This window comes from Bufo bufo, chromosome 8, assembly GCF_905171765.1.
Source record: "Bufo bufo chromosome 8, aBufBuf1.1, whole genome shotgun sequence".
Taxonomy (NCBI): Eukaryota; Metazoa; Chordata; class Amphibia; order Anura; family Bufonidae; genus Bufo; species Bufo bufo.
Genome location: NC_053396.1, coordinates 187633062 through 187649270, shown reverse-complemented (window position 1 = coordinate 187649270; position 16209 = coordinate 187633062). Strand labels below are relative to the sequence as shown.

General features: G+C 49.0%; 1 long non-coding RNA gene across 1 annotated transcript; it reads left to right on the top strand.

Annotated features, from left to right (window-relative positions):
- The first annotated feature begins 1753 nt into the window (after window positions 1-1753).
- LOC121009438 lies at window positions 1754-12466 on the top strand. Its single transcript, XR_005780753.1, has 3 exons — window positions 1754-1988; window positions 9287-9289; window positions 12405-12466. It is a non-coding gene; the product is annotated as an uncharacterized LOC121009438 (long non-coding RNA).
- Window positions 12467-16209: the final 3743 nt, after the last annotated feature.

Here is a 16209-nt window from a genome sequence, read left to right as displayed (position 1 = left end):
GGAAAAAGTAAACTGTATGTCACAGATACATTTTTTAAGCGCACACTTTACACTGGAGATGTGACGCAGCTAATGTTGCTGTCTGCAGCAGCCTAACTATTGTATGATATTTAGCGCAGGATGTGCTAAAAATAGATATTCCCTTACGTCCTACCAGCAGCACAGATGGGGTTAACTGCCCCTGTGGATTGGTAGGACCGGCGGAATTTTAATGAGCCCAAGAACCAATAAACGATCTTCAGCTCCCTGAAAGGGAGGAGATCACCCCCCAGCCCACCGTGTTTTTTTCAGTCCTCTGGACAGGTGGACTGGCGTGTCGCTCCCCCTCAGGGAGCTGAAGAGTGCTAGGGGCTCTTTTTTTCCTTGTTCTAAAAAAAGTTTGACCCTTCTTGGCCTCTCAGTGCCTTTATCTTAGGCCTGATCGCGGCGATTTTTGTCTCTGGGGTACCGTCGGGGAGAGGGGTGTCCCCTCCCCTCTTCCTCCAACTCAGCTGCGGTATCCCGTCCTTTCATTGCCGCATGTGTGCGGCGCTATGGGCGCCGCCATCTTCCGGAAGTGACGCGCACTAGGTGCGCTACGTCACTTCCGGTTTTTCGTAGCGATGCAGTGAGGGTTTAAACCTCACCATTTTGGAAAGCGCCTGACTGTATAGGGAGGGTGCTTAGGGACTGATGGTCCTCCCCCTCCCCCCTTTTCCCCTTAGGGGTATTTAGGAATCTGGCCCCGTCTCAGTAATGGTTAAGTAGGTTGCAAATTAGGGTCATTGAGGGTTAATCACTGGGGAACCTCCTTAGACAGGATGGGGGCGGTGCAGGAAATCCTAAAGGTCACATATACCTTCTCTCTGTCCTGGTCACTTCCTCTTGCAAGTGGAAGCAGATTGGTATGGACATACCCCTTTGCTCTGTCCACACCAGGAGTCCACAGGTGGTTCTGCCCTTTTGAGCTGCTTCCTGGTGAGTTACATGAGGAGGGGAGGGTTAGCTGTGCTCTGTTAGAGCAGCTTGAGCTCTACCCTGCCATCCTCCTCCCCTGTGCCTGCTTCTGGGGCTTTGTGCAGCTGCTGCTGCGGTATACATGCAGCTCCAGCGCTTCAGCGAAGGTCCGGCGGTCTGCTCGCCGTTCCTCCTACCCCCCCCCCGACTTTTATTATCCCCCAGTTTCCCGCGTGTGTGCGCCGTTTCTTTCGACCCATCCTGTGATGTCTGTGGTGCTGCGCTGTGTCAACACGCCTATCCCCCTTCCCAGCTTCTGTTCCATGGCGTTAGGGCTAAGCAAGCCGGGCGGGATTGTTGGTCTCCCCGGTAATACAGGGCAATATGGGGTCCTCACCCCTCCCCCTGCTGCTTTGGACGGCCTCCTTTAGCTCCCATGGCGCAAGCTAGGTCGCTTCGCCTAACTCCCGCCCCCCTTCCCCTGCAGCGTTTACCGGGTCCCGTACTGGGCACCGCTGGGCAGGCGAGTTTTCATATGTGCTGCTTGTTTTAGCTTCCCCCAGTCTCCTGTCCAGTATTATAGATAACCCCTCGTGCTTGCCATGTCCGATTTCGGTGCACCTGTGCCTATGGCTTCTAAGGGGTATTCCTACTGTCCCAGCTTTGCGATCAGAGCCCCTTCCGTACAATGAGACTCTCTGGGTCTTATTTGCAGCCATTATGGCGACACCCCCTTCCCTCCTTCCTCCCCTTAACGCAGGCACAGGTGCGTTTTTTTTTTTTTTCTTCCCTTAGATTGCCTGGAGGCATGGCCGTAATGGATTCCACATGCGCCAGTCCTGTCGCCGTTCCTGGGTTTCAGGGAGAAATGGGCGCTCCAGATCCTCAGGTGGCGCTTATCATCGTCTTTAGGACGGATGTCAGGCGCATCGGAGGAGTCTGGTTATACAATCACCGTATCGAGGCTGTTGCCTGACCGTCACTCCAGGGCTCGGCCTGGTCGCTGCAGCCCGTACCCGCTCCTTTGGAGGTTCCGTCCCTCTCTGTGACTGGTGAGTACTGCGGGGAGGATGGTTCTTGTGCAGAGTTAGAATCACTGGTAGAGGCGGTGTCCCTGCCTTAATAAATAAAAAAATTTTTTTAAAAAAAAAACAATCTCGATGGTCGCTTAATGGCTTAAAAATAGGGTGGATTTACAGAGCCTGTAGGTTACCCGCACATATTTTCCTGGAAATTGGGCAACTCAGGTGCAGCCCTGAGCAACGGGATATCATTAGCATATATGGAGGTTTTTTCTGTCTATACGTTTAAAAAAAAATAATAAAAAATTACTAACCGAATTAATATATTATAGGCATTAAAATATACAAATGAATAACAAAGGGTATTATAAAAAAAATAAAAAAAAATAATGGAACTGAGTATATATATATATATATATATATATATATCTAGGTATTATATAAAAAAAAAAATAATAATAATTAAAATAAAACGTGATTAAAAATGAAATTATACTAATAATAAATGATTTAACAATGTAATTTTATGGATAAAAAAAAAAATGGAATATATACATATATAAATAAATAAACAGGTTTGATCGATGTATATATTTATTATGTATGTTTATATTCTCCTGCATGAGAAGCCTTGCTTCTATCTTGTGTCTTGTTTATTGGCTGGCCTTTTTTGCGGATGTTTTTCAGGATAGATCAGTCCTGTCGGGTGTTCTCCCAATTTCCCTTTCAGCATGGAGTGTAGTATTTAAAAAAAAAAAAAAAAAAAAGTAGTACTGCCTGTTATGCTCCTATCTGCGGGCACTAGGCCGTGTGTATATATAAAAAATAAAAAAATAAAATATATAAGCGTTTTATTTGGCCTTTCAACAATGACATACAGGACATGTGTAGTGTACGGGAGTTGTAATACCCGTCACTACCAAAGGTCACTTGGTGTGCTGTCGTCCCTCCTTAATTATGGAAAGTTGGTATATGTCAGTTTTATAAGATGTCATTTAATGTAATGCATGTATTTCCCTGTTGCTATGAAACTTGCAAGTACAGGCCGGCTAGGGGTGTCATTCCAGCTCTTAGGCATTAGAGGGAGCTAGGGAGCCCTAGTTTATATAAGGCCAGTCAGGGAAGTGCAAGGCAGTGTAACCTGATCTAGTGTGGAGTGCAGAAGCAGTCTAGACCAGAGCTCAGAAGTTTCTAGAGCCTGAGGAAGCTGAGAGAGACAGAGGCAAAGATCAGAGGAGCCAGAGGTACTGAGAGAAACAGAGGAGGTACTTATTTAAGCCATAATCAAGGATATAAAGCCAGACTTAGGTTAATGGGCCTTGGTGAAGAATTGCTACATTCCAGGATCAGACAGAGTTAGAGTGCAAGCTCCTTTGCTGCAAATCCTGTGTTCAACACTCTGTAATTACCCTGCTGTACTGAATTGCCTGCATCGACCGAATTGCAAAATCGACTGTATGCTGAGGAACTGCGTTTCCAATATTGTCTCTGCCTGCAAACTACTAAAGTTGAAGTTCTGTTTTAACACCACGTTTCCTCAAATTATTTCTGCTTTCCGCAAACGGCGTGCCACCGTTTACTTGGCACTGGCGTCACGAACTATTTCTAATTCTATACCTGCCCTTGCAGAGAGTCAGCTGTACCAGGTTAGTGTATATTGCACTACTACACCCAGAAACACCTACTACGCACAACTTGAGTACACTGCACCTCTCTTTTGGCTGTCACGAACAGGATTCGCACGCTTTATAGTGCAAGAAGCGTGAACTTTGTGCCTTATACAGTTGCCCTGTGACCAAAGTGACAACTTTCCTGTTTTATTCAAGTGGACTTTGTGGACTGAAAATTATACCCAAAGTGTACCAAAAACTTCTAAAAAGCGCTGTGCAGTGTTGCGCTACACAGAGGAAGAGAATCGCCGCATTGGAGTGTGGTTTTGTGGACTTTTTACAATCCTGCTTGCTGTCAGTGAATGGACAGCGTTTTGCTAAAGATGGCCACCGGCTGCCTGGAGTAAAGTTTCCCGCGCCGCTGAGGACATTCGTGGGCGGATCCCTGCAAAGACACAGAGAGTCCCGCCCCTCTTGATCATCGCACCGCCGCGGCCCTGCTTCTCCTGCGTCATCGGGTGCTCAGGACGTCCGGAACCTCGCGAGACTTGACCTGCGCAAGCCCGACGATACCGGTAAGCACTTGTAACCGGAGGGAAGGGGAGTGCACCGGCCTCTTTAGTCGCCAGCGGCCACCTCTCAATAGACTACCATGTCAGAGCCAGGAGTGCCTGAACAGCCGGCCCCAGGAGAGCTTGCGGCTCCTGGTCATCCGGCGGCCCCCAGCATGATGCCCTTTACCATGCCCTACTATTTCGGGGCCCCATGGTTCCCCCGCTACAGGGGAGAGACCCATACCCTACGGGACTTTGAGGAAAAGTTGCTGGCACTATTCAGATTATACCCTATAAATGCCGACCAGCAAATGGAAATCATGCTGGCGCAACTGGAGGGGGCTGCCCGCAGGGAAGTGTTATCATGGCCTGCTACTGAGCGGAGTACTCTAGAACAGATCTTCACCCGCCTCAGAGCCACTTTTGAAACTAGGACTGCCTCAGAGGTAAAGATGCACTTCTTTGGCAAGAGACAGAAACCCGGTGAGTCCCTCCGTGACTATGCCCTATCACTTCAGGAGGCTTTAGGGGCTGTAATTCAGATAGATCCCAAAGAGGCTGATAACCAGGACCAGACCCTGAGGGAACAATTTATCAACGGGGTGTCTAGTGAACAAATAAGGACCCAGTTAAAGATGCTGTCTGCCCAGCACCCTAACAGTGCCTTTCTAGACTTTAAAGAACTGGCTATAAAGATCCTGGGGTCCACCGTATCTCCTGAGTTGAGCACCCCACCTGAGTCATCAGCCTGCAGGCCAAAACCGCTTATCACTAACCGAGCTGAGGCCGGCCAAGCTGTTCAAGTGTCAGCTACTGATACTATTGCCATGCTGACAGAGCAAGTAAATCACCTCACTAAAAGTTTAGAGAAAGTGTGCAGAAAAATAGAGGAATGGGAAAAACCCATAATGACAGAAGAAGAATTCCTGTCATCTCCTAGGCCGTTCTCACCTCCATACCAAGAGACTCACCCCAGGGATCCTGGGAGGCGTAATAGAGGTCGCAAGAAGCCCGTGTGTACATACTGCAAAAAGCTGGGACACACAGAATCCACGTGCTGGCAGTTAAACAGGGCAACCCCTGAGGCTGAGGACCACCCCTCGGGAGGTAGAACACTAGGTCCAGAAGATCCAAATTGGATGCCACGGTATGTAGGATCCCATCCTAAAATCAATATAGAGATCAACGGGGTCCCCTTTGAAGCCTTATTAGATACTGGGTCTCAGGTCACTACCATTCAGCTGCCCGCCTTTGAAAGGTTCTGGGACACCAACCAATTGACCCAGCCGCCTGAATCCTGGGTGGAGATTATCGCCAGCAATGGCAAACCAGTAAAGGTTCATGGATACTGGGAACCCACCCTGCAGGTGGGAGAAGTAACCCTGCCTCAACAGGGAGTGATCGTAGTACAAGCCGTCAACAGAGGAGGACATCCTGTCATTCTAGGCACCAATGTCTTCAGAAACTGTTATTCAGAAATACTGGCCGTATTACATCAGACTTTACCCACTGCTTCCTCTGCTTCCAGGAGGGTGATTCAAAAGACTATTACTGTGTTAAGTGCCCAGCAGAGGTTTGCTAATGAGAAAGGAGAGATTTGTACTGCCAGGATCCGTGATATTAAGCCTGTGACTTTGCCTCCTAATTCTCAAACTCTTTTGTGGTGTCGTGCTGTCCTGGGAGTCGAAGGCCGAGATTATCCAGCCCTGGTGGAACCGATCCAGATGGAGGATTATCCTTATGTGAGAGCTGCCAAGTGCCTGGTGAACGTCTCCCAAGGTAAAGTACCTGTCCGTCTGATTAATCTGAGTAATCATCCTGTTGCGCTTACTAAGCATTGCCCTGTTGCCCAGCTGTCCCAGGTGTCCTTCCAAGACATCATTCGTCTTCCAGTGACAGAAAAGCCGTCAGCTGCAGGCCGCGTATGTTCGCCGGTGACCCAGCCACAAGTGCCCTGGTGGGAAGAGCTCCATGTCGGGGACGAGAATACCCCCCAACGGCAACAAGAAGGGATTATACAGCTTGTCAAAGAGCACCACCAGGCCTTCAGTAAGCATGCCACTGATTATGGTGAGGTGAGTGCCATACAACACACTATACCTACTGGCTCTCATCCTCCTATCAAGGAGAGGTACAGACCTTTACCGCCTACTTCATATCAGACTGTAAAGGAAATGATCCAAGAGATGAAAGACTCTAATGTAATCCGGGACAGCCGTAGTCCGTGGGCTGCACCCCTGGTCCTTGTAAAGAAGAAGGACGGGGGTATCCGTTTCTGTGTGGATTATAGGAAAATTAATCAAATAACCCACAAAGACGCATACCCACTGCCCCGCATTGAGGAGTCACTAACTGCTCTGGGCTCCTCTGCCTATTTCTCCACATTGGACTTGACCAGTGGCTACTGGCAAGTACCCATGGCCCCTGCAGATAGAGAAAAGACTGCTTTCACTACTCCCATGGGCCTGTTTGAGTTCAATTGTATGCCGTTCGGGCTATGTAATGCCCCAGGGACTTTCCAGAGACTAATGGAGCGGTGTTTGGGTCACAAAAACTTCGAAACAGTGCTGCTGTATCTAGATGACGTCATTGTGTACTCAAAAACATATGAGGACCATCTGAAACATTTGGCAGAAGTATTTGAAATCCTTATCAAATATGGCTTGAAGGTAAAGCCATCCAAGTGCCACCTGCTCAAACCTGCAGTAAGATACCTGGGGCATATAGTAAGCGGAGAGGGAGTGCAACCTGACCCTGATAAGTTAGCAGCTGTCCGTAATTGGCCGGTTCCTACTACCGTCAAAGAGGTGAGGAGTTTCCTTGGTTTTGCCGGCTACTATAGACGGTTTATCCCCCATTTTGCTCAAATAGCTGATCCTATCCAGGAGCTCTTGAGGGGGCAACCCAAAAAGAGTCCTAGAACTCCTGTGCCCATTGAGTGGAATGAGGAAAGAGAGATAGCGTTCCAATTGCTAAAAAAGAAACTGACCGAGCCTCCAGTGTTAGGTTATCCAGATTATAGCAAGCCCTTCCATCTCTATACTGACGCTAGCAAGCAAGGCCTGGGAGCTGTGTTAGCCCAAATCCAAGAGGGAAAAGAGAGAGTGATAGCATATGCAAGCCGCTCCCTGAAAGGAGCTGAGAAAAATGACCAGAATTATAGTTCCTTTAAACTAGAGTTCCTGGCATTAGTGTGGGCGGTGACAGAAAAATTCAAGGATTATCTAGCCGCCACCCCGTTCATTGCATTCACTGACAATAACCCTCTGGCACATCTAAATACAGCTAGATTGGGGGCCTTGGAGCAGAGATGGGCCTCTCGCCTTGCCAACTATAATTTCTCTGTAAAGTATCGTGCTGGACGTACTAATGATAACGCTGATGCTTTATCCAGGCTTCCCACAGAGACAGCTCCTGATGATGTGCGAGATGCTTGGGAAGATGTAGAGATGCCGGCTTTCTATAACAAATTTGCTCAACAGGATCAGGCTCGAGCTACCAATAACAGAGCTGCAGTTCCTTCATCCTCCAATAGGCCTGAACCTAAAGAAGAAAGGTGGGTGAGACTGCAGTCTGAAAGTAGAGTGCTGGGTGAGCTGTTGGACTTCATTACTAGTGGCAGAGCCCCTGAGAGGATTCGGCGTAAGAGTGCAGATCCTGAGCTCATCAAACTATGGAGACAGCGCCACCAACTCTTCATACAAAAGGGCCTGTTGCTACGGAGGAGCCTAGACCCAGTGTCCAACGAAAGAGTACACCAGATTCTCATACCCCGACGAGATGCAGGTATGGTGTTGGAGATGTACCACAATCAATCCGGTCACTTTGGGGTCCAAAAGACTGAGGCTACTATCCGCCAGCGGTTTTACTGGGTGGGCATGAGAGAAGACATGGAGAAGTGGTGTCGAGAGTGTGTAGCCTGTGCCTTGAAACGAAGTGAGCACCATGATCAGAGGGCACCACTGAGACCCATTGTAAGTACCCGTCCTCTTGAACTTGTCGCCATCGACCATGTAAAACTGGAGCCTAGTCGCTCAGGGTATGCTTATGCCATGACTATTATTGACCATTTCACAAAGTTTGTTGTAGCAGTGCCTGTGAGAGACCAGACAGCCAAGACTACAGCCGAAATGTTCTGGAAGCACTTCCTCCTGCCCTATGGATGTCCAGAAAAGATCCTCACCGATCAAGGACCTGCGTTTGAGTCCCATCTGTTCCATGAACTGTGCCGCTTACACAACTGTAAGAAGATCCGGACAACGGCCTACCATCCTCAAGGTAACGGATTATGTGAAAAAATGAATCAGACCTTGATTGAGATGCTGAGGGCCGTGCCTCCTGAGAGCAGAGGAGATTGGCCCAGTCTGTTGCCACAGCTCATGTTCACATACAATCATACCATACATTGCTCCACCGGGTATACCCCTTTTTACTTGATGTTTGGGCGCCAAGGGACATTACCTGCTGATCATTCATGGGATGTACATGTGCCTGACTGCATTAACCCATTACCTAACACCGACTGGGTTGCTGAACATCAAAGGCGATTGGATGCAGCCAAGGCCATTGTTCAGGAACGTATGGACTTTGCTAGAGACCGGCAGCAGAAAGACTATGATCAGGCAGCCCAGGCAGAACCCTTGACCATAGGGGCCGTGGTATGGTTAAAGAATAACCGTCGTACCAGCAAATTGGACAGTAAGTGGGAGCGAAGTCCTTATGTTGTCACTGCAATCCCAAATGTTGGAACTCACACTTATGAGATCACCCGGGAAGACAAGGGATCCCAAATTGTACACCGAAACCGGTTGAAACTCTGCCTGACACCAGAACCTAGTGCCGAGAGTTCTGGATCAGAATATCCTGTGTCAGAGTCAGCCATACAGCCCGAGGATCCTATGCAGGCTGTTAGTAATCTGAGGTATGACGCTGATCCCATGCATTGGCTTCTGACACCTTGGTTGAACTTGTTGGTGCCTGCTCCGGCCCCTGCTGTTTCTTCACCTCCAGAAGAGCCGGTTCAAGATGCCCCGGATCCAGTTTCCCCTCTTGTGGATATTGTTGTTCCAGTTGTTCCTGACCAGGGTCTCGCTGATGGAGACCCTCCTGTTGCTCCTGTCCCTTCTACTTCGTTGCTAAGGGAAGAGGAGACCCCTGTACTGAGAAGGTCTACCCGGATGACCAGGGGACGCCCGCCAGTCCGTTTAGGAGACTTTGACTATTCTGGTGGCGTCTCCTCCCAAACCGTTGTTACTGGGAATACCTTGTTGGACATTTGTGCGCAAGAATGGACTCCCCCACGTGAGCCCTTGCCTGTGCTACACCCACAGGAAACCCCTGGGTAGTTCCGTTGTTATTCTGTCATTTTATTGTGCAACTTCATACTAAAGTATTGTGCCCAGAGATGGACTCCACCGCATGAGAGCCTCTGTGATTTGATAAGAAATAACCTGGGTACGGACTCATGTTTGTTATTTGAGCCTCCAAGAACTTTTATACCGTTTTCTACTGTTTTATCATGGACTTATTCATTGTCATGGACTATCCTGGTTCTAATGTTACGCTGTGCCAGGTCAGCGCCCCCGTTCCATTCATTATCCTGAGAGAAGAGAACGACGCCCCTTGTCACTACCCTGCATCTTTGCCAATTGGACCTGATGTAAATGCAGATGAATTGCATATATGTATGCCTGCATGTCTATTTTCCTATTTCAGGTAGAGATTCCAGTTGGGCGACCCATGATGGAGTACGAGGTCGTACTCAGCTTAAAGCAGTGGGGTATGTAGTGTACGGGAGTTGTAATACCCGTCACTACCAAAGGTCACTTGGTGTGCTGTCGTCCCTCCTTAATTATGGAAAGTTGGTATATGTCAGTTTTATAAGATGTCATTTAATGTAATGCATGTATTTCCCTGTTGCTATGAAACTTGCAAGTACAGGCCGGCTAGGGGTGTCATTCCAGCTCTTAGGCATTAGAGGGAGCTAGGGAGCCCTAGTTTATATAAGGCCAGTCAGGGAAGTGCAAGGCAGTGTAACCTGATCTAGTGTGGAGTGCAGAAGCAGTCTAGACCAGAGCTCAGAAGTTTCTAGAGCCTGAGGAAGCTGAGAGAGACAGAGGCAAAGATCAGAGGAGCCAGAGGTACTGAGAGAAACAGAGGAGGTACTTATTTAAGCCATAATCAAGGATATAAAGCCAGACTTAGGTTAATGGGCCTTGGTGAAGAATTGCTACATTCCAGGATCAGACAGAGTTAGAGTGCAAGCTCCTTTGCTGCAAATCCTGTGTTCAACACTCTGTAATTACCCTGCTGTACTGAATTGCCTGCATCGACCGAATTGCAAAATCGACTGTATGCTGAGGAACTGCGTTTCCAATATTGTCTCTGCCTGCAAACTACTAAAGTTGAAGTTCTGTTTTAACACCACGTTTCCTCAAATTATTTCTGCTTTCCGCAAACGGCGTGCCACCGTTTACTTGGCACTGGCGTCACGAACTATTTCTAATTCTATACCTGCCCTTGCAGAGAGTCAGCTGTACCAGGTTAGTGTATATTGCACTACTACACCCAGAAACACCTACTACGCACAACTTGAGTACACTGCACATGGTTAGTACATATATACGGAGGCGAGACGCAGTAGTAGTAATCCCTCTAGCATTCAGCTCTATAGCCTGTGGCTATGGACCTTCCTTTAATGTAAATGGTTGTGAGTTCATATCATCACAGCTGCAATTACGGTTTTCTCTTTCTGCAGTCTACGGTACGGGTCACCGGCCCAAGGTTCCATTGGTATGGTTGATACCTGGGCACTGCTGCTGAGCTTATAACATGTCTGTGCAGGCGGGCAGCTTGGTGGTGATGCACTTTCCTCATGTCCAGTGATACAGGAGTTACAGTGCGGTGGGATCCAGTTGGGTCAAATCCAGGGGAGATGTACACGATGTTAGCAGTTCATGAGACTTTCTTCTAGTCCAGCTGGGTTGGTTGCCGTGAGGGTGGTATTAGTATACTGGTGCCACATGGTTTGTACGAAGCAGGGCTGCCCCTAGTTGAGTGGATATGGCGGAATCAGTAGTCGCAGGTATAACTAGATGGTAAGCCAGTAGCGGATAACCAGGTCTGTTCGTAGACATCGCTCAGGGGGAGCCTTGATATAACACCATTCATGGAGTTACACTGTTAAACTGCAGCCTTTCATTCCGCGTTCGGATCTAGGTTGTGATGCGGGTCAGTCCCACTGACAGGTCCTCTTGACAGGACTTCACAGGTAGGCATGGTGACCCTCCAAGCATTATTTGCATGTATCGTTTCATTGTATGGTAGGCGATACCGGTATAGTTAGGGAGTATTTAGTTTGGATAGTCACGTCCCGTCTCCTTCAGCCTTCTGTTCTGGCTGATTGATATTTTCTCCAAGGTGTTTGTCTCTTCATTCAAGGCCGCACTGCGCGGGGGGTTGTTATTCCAGAATTTTTGTATGGGGTAATAGTACTCTGGATTGGGGTCCGTCTATACATGTCGATCCAGTTAATATAAAGGGGTGGGTACCTCCCCTCCGCCTGGTTTCGATCCGGCTGGTCGGTTCGTTTGGTATTCTGTAATGACTTCACGCATGGTGGGGCTCCAATTGTTTTTCCCTTTAGGTTAGGTTTCCCCCAGGCGGTTTGACAATTTGTGGGTGATTTGGGCCGGCGCTCGGGGCGCCCGGGGGGTGTGTACCCGGACTGGTTTGTTCGGGTACGGTAAAATAAAATAAATCTGGTTGCATTTATTATCTATGCCAGTCTGGATAGGCACAACCCTGTTCTCTATATAGAGCTTTGAGGATACAATTCTGATTACTACACAGCTTGTATCATCTCCACTGGGACTCTCCCATATGATATGGGCTTATTACACTGGGAATTTAATTGTGAGAAACATCTAGGTCTCCAGGAAAATCGAGTATTCATCGATTAAGGATATTGTTTTGTTAGTTGCTTTTTAATTTTATGCATGTATCTTACCTTCTCCAGAGCAAGGGGGGTGCTCTCTTCATCCAGAGCACCTAGCGTGATCAATCACAGTGAGCCATCCGTTTACTCTTTCCAAGTGCACTATGGTTTGACAATTTACCTTGGTCTTTAAAAAAAATAAAAATAATAATAATAATAATAATAATAACAAAAAAGAAAATACTTTTTGGATGAAATATAACTATTCTGTGTCTAGTTGTGCGATCCTCTTTTGCGTGTTGTGGCTCGGCCTAATTGTTTTTTCTTTCAGATTTGGGGCGTTTAGCGGTTCGATGGCTGGCTTTCGTATACCTTCTGTGCGGTGCGGAGAGAGGAACAGAGGCTGGTGGGTGCTCTTTGGTTTTTCGAGAGGTGGAAGTCTTTTGGACGGGGATCCTGGAATTCTGGTGGTCATAACTCCATCCAGAGGTGGTTGGTATAGAGTTCCGCCGGAGGCGCGGTGATGCTGGTGACCCGCGCTGTGGTAATGCACCTTTGCTATTCCAGAGCTCTGGACCTCATGTGTCCTGACATATGATTATCCCTTTCTCACCCACCTCCTCAGGCAGAGTGTCCCATAGTCTCACTGCTCTTACCGTAAATAATCCTCTTCTATGTTGTGAAAATACATTCTTACCTCCAGACACAGAGAATGTTCCCCTTGTCACAGTCCTGTGGATAAATAGATGAGGGGAGTGATCTCTGTACTGACCCCTGATATATTTATTCACAGTTATTAGATCTCGCCTTAGTCGTCTTTTTTCTACAGTGAATAAACCTTATTTTGCCAATCTTCCAGGGTACTGTAGTTGCCCCATTCCAGTCATTACTTTAGTTGCCCTCCTCTGAGCCCAGAGCTGTACACAGTACTCTATGTGTGGTCTGACTAGTGATTTGAAAAGTGGTTGGACTATGCTCTCATCACGGGCCTTATTGGCCTTGGTTTTTAATGGGACCTGATGGTGTCTTCCTTTTGGGTGTTAATTTGGACAATTCCTTTTCTGGCCTGTACGTGAGCTAAAACAGACTCGGTTCTGCTGGGTGGTGGTCGGAGCCCCGTTGGGAGAACGGGCCTCCTCCGTGGCGGCATTTGAGTACAGCGGAGATATGGTGGTAGCAGATGGAGTAACTGCCCGCTGGGAGTCCAGCGGTTGGCAGACTGCTCGGATGATTACGGTTTAACTTGCCCGCTGGGAGTCCAGCCTTTGGCATACCGTTCCGATATTATGGTTTATTAAGGTTTGCCGCTTTAATAAAGAAGCTGTGGCCGATCACCATCCAGCAATAAAGTGATACAGTTGTCGTGTCTTTTGTTATGGGTCAAGGTTGGGTAAAGGGGCCAAGGGTGAGTTAAAGGTGGTATCCCCTCCCCCTGTTACCCTGGATACCAGCAGTCCTATTAGAACTGTCTCCCCATAAACATCCTGGCTTCCAGGATTAGTTGGGGGAGACATTTAGGGCAAGCCTGAGCCTGTATAGGCTCTGTTATATCTCTGGGCTAGTTACGATTGAGGCCCCGCCTAGGGGGCGGGGCTTCCTCCTCTTAAGCGCCCAGAGCCTGTCAGTCAGTGCTCTGGTTGCATCGCTTTCACAAGCTAGCTCCAGAGTTCCCTGTGCCTTGAGATATTTTTGTATTGCTTGGCTTGGGTTTGTGGTTTCCTCTTTTACAGCTCTGATTTCTTCTAGTGCTGGTGGGCCCCCATAAGGTCTTGTTTCACCACCTCCAGGTAAATTTGTAGGTGTTATGACCTGTGTTCTTTCTAATTACAGACTATGGCTTCCCCTAAGGATCCGGATCAGCGTAAGGCTGGGGCCAAGAGGAAGCATCTGGTGTGTTACAAATGTAACACACCCCTAGACGACAGCTGTCCTTACTCCAGATGTGAGAGTTGTCGCACGGCATCCACGGAACCCACGATGCAGGAAATGTTTCAGTGGACGAAGACATACGTGGACGTGGATGATTCCATTAAGGGAGTGGTGCGGCTGCTCAATGAGACGCTACCAGGACCCTCTCAGACTCCTATGGATGTGGTCGCACCGGTCGAAAGACCTACCCCCTGTTCTGTAGGATCTTCTTCTGAGGAGGAAGAATTTACTTCTTGCTTTTTCCCTCCAGAAAGGACGCAGAAGTTACTCAAGTCCATCAGGTCGGGGGACCAGGATGTTGACATGGGGGAGTCCTCCGATCCCGCCGGACGGACACAGCGTGTCTTTAGAGCGGATGAGACCCTTCTCTCTGTGATGCGCACAGAATGGAGAAAGCCTGAGAAAGGTCCAGTTCTCACCAGAAAATTCAAACTGATGTACCCGATGGCTAAACCCTTGGTGGAATCGTGGGGTTCCGTTCCCAAGGTGGACATGGCTATAGCCAAGTTGTCCCGGCGCACTCTAGTCCCTGCAGACGATGGGTCTAGTCTGCAGGACCCTCTAGACCGGAGGGCAGAGTGCACCCTTAGAAGGAGTTACGCGGCGGCTGCTGCCTCCGCATCAACTTCAATTGCGGCCACGGAGGTAGCCGCCTATTTACGCTCCAAGCTCAACCAAATCCAGACGGACGTGGATCAGAGCGTATCAAGAGATGACATCCTGGCAGCCTTCAAGTCAGCCAATCTGGCTATGGACTTTCTGGTCGATTCCACCCAGATGCAGCTGAAGCTGGCCGCCAAAATTATGGCCCTAGTTTCAGCTGCCCGCAGACCACTTTGGCTGAAACCTTGGATCGCGGACAACGTGTCCAAGTTCAACCTTTGTGGGCTCCCCTTCGAACCGGATAGGCTATTCGGGTCCGAATTGGACAAGATAATGGAAGGGCTCTCCGATAAAAAGGGGAAGAGCCTCCCCCAGCAGCCCTTTCGGGGACGCCCCAGACAGGAGAAGAAAAGCGGAGGTCGTCCAGGGCAGCAGTCTAGGCGCAGAGATTGGGGGGGGGGGGCCGTCTCGTAAATATTCGAGACGCTCCCGCAAACCCACCAGGGAGGCAAAACCCTCCTGACTATGGGCCTCCTCGAGGCTCTTGGATAAGCCCTGCTGCCCCTGCAGTATCTCCTCTAGATTTTCCCGTACCCCTCCCCCAGATTCCCGTGGGGGGCCGTCTTACCCAATTCAAAGACTCTTGGAGCCGGTTGATTGCAGACCCCTGGGTCCAGGACATAGTTTCCGTCGGGTACCGGGTAGATCTTATCTCTCTCCCCCCAGAGAGATTCATCGCCACACGAAACTTCGGGTCTGCCAAACAAGTGGTCCTAGAATCTTTCATTCAGGACTATATCTCCAAGGGAGCCCTAGAGGAGGTGCCGGCAGGGGAGAGGGGCCTAGGGATTTATTCACCAGTGTTCCTGGTTCCCAAAAAGACGGGAGATCTCCGGATGATCATCGATTTGAGATTTCTCTATCGATTTATAAGAAAAACAAGGTTTCGCATGGAAACCATAAGGTCAGTCAGCCATATCCTCAACCTCGGGGATGTCATGGCTACTCTGGACCTCAAAGATGCGCATCTTCACATTCCGATCGATTCCGCGTCCCGGAAACTCCTCAGGATCGCGGTCCAGATTTCAGGGGTTCGCAGGCACTTTCAGTTCACCGCGCTTCCCTTCGGAATCTCTTCTGCCCCCCTTATCTTCACCAAGGTGGTGGTGTCGGTGGTGGCAGCTTTGAGACTTCAAGGACTGACTATTATTCCTTATCTGGATGATTGGCTTTTCATAGCCTCTTCAGTTCGGATCCTTACCCACCATCTTCAGATCGCAATTTCCTTTCTCCTCCGCCTGGGCTGGATTATCAACTGGCAGAAGTCGAATGTGAGCCCATCGACTTCAATCCATTATTTAGGATTCGTGGTTGACTCTGTGGAGATGTCCCTCCGGTTGACTCTAGAAAGGAAAGCGCGGATTCAGGCCCTGGCAAAGGTCCTTTATGTCCCTCGTCGAGTCTCTATCCGGACTCTCATGAAGATGCTGGGGCTCATGTCAGCGGCTGCGGACGCAGTCCCTTGGGCACTATGGCACCTCCGTCCTCTTCAGTCGGAGGTCTTACACTTATGGAACGGCAGCCCTGCGGGGCTAGATTCCCTATGCTCCCTGTCCGGT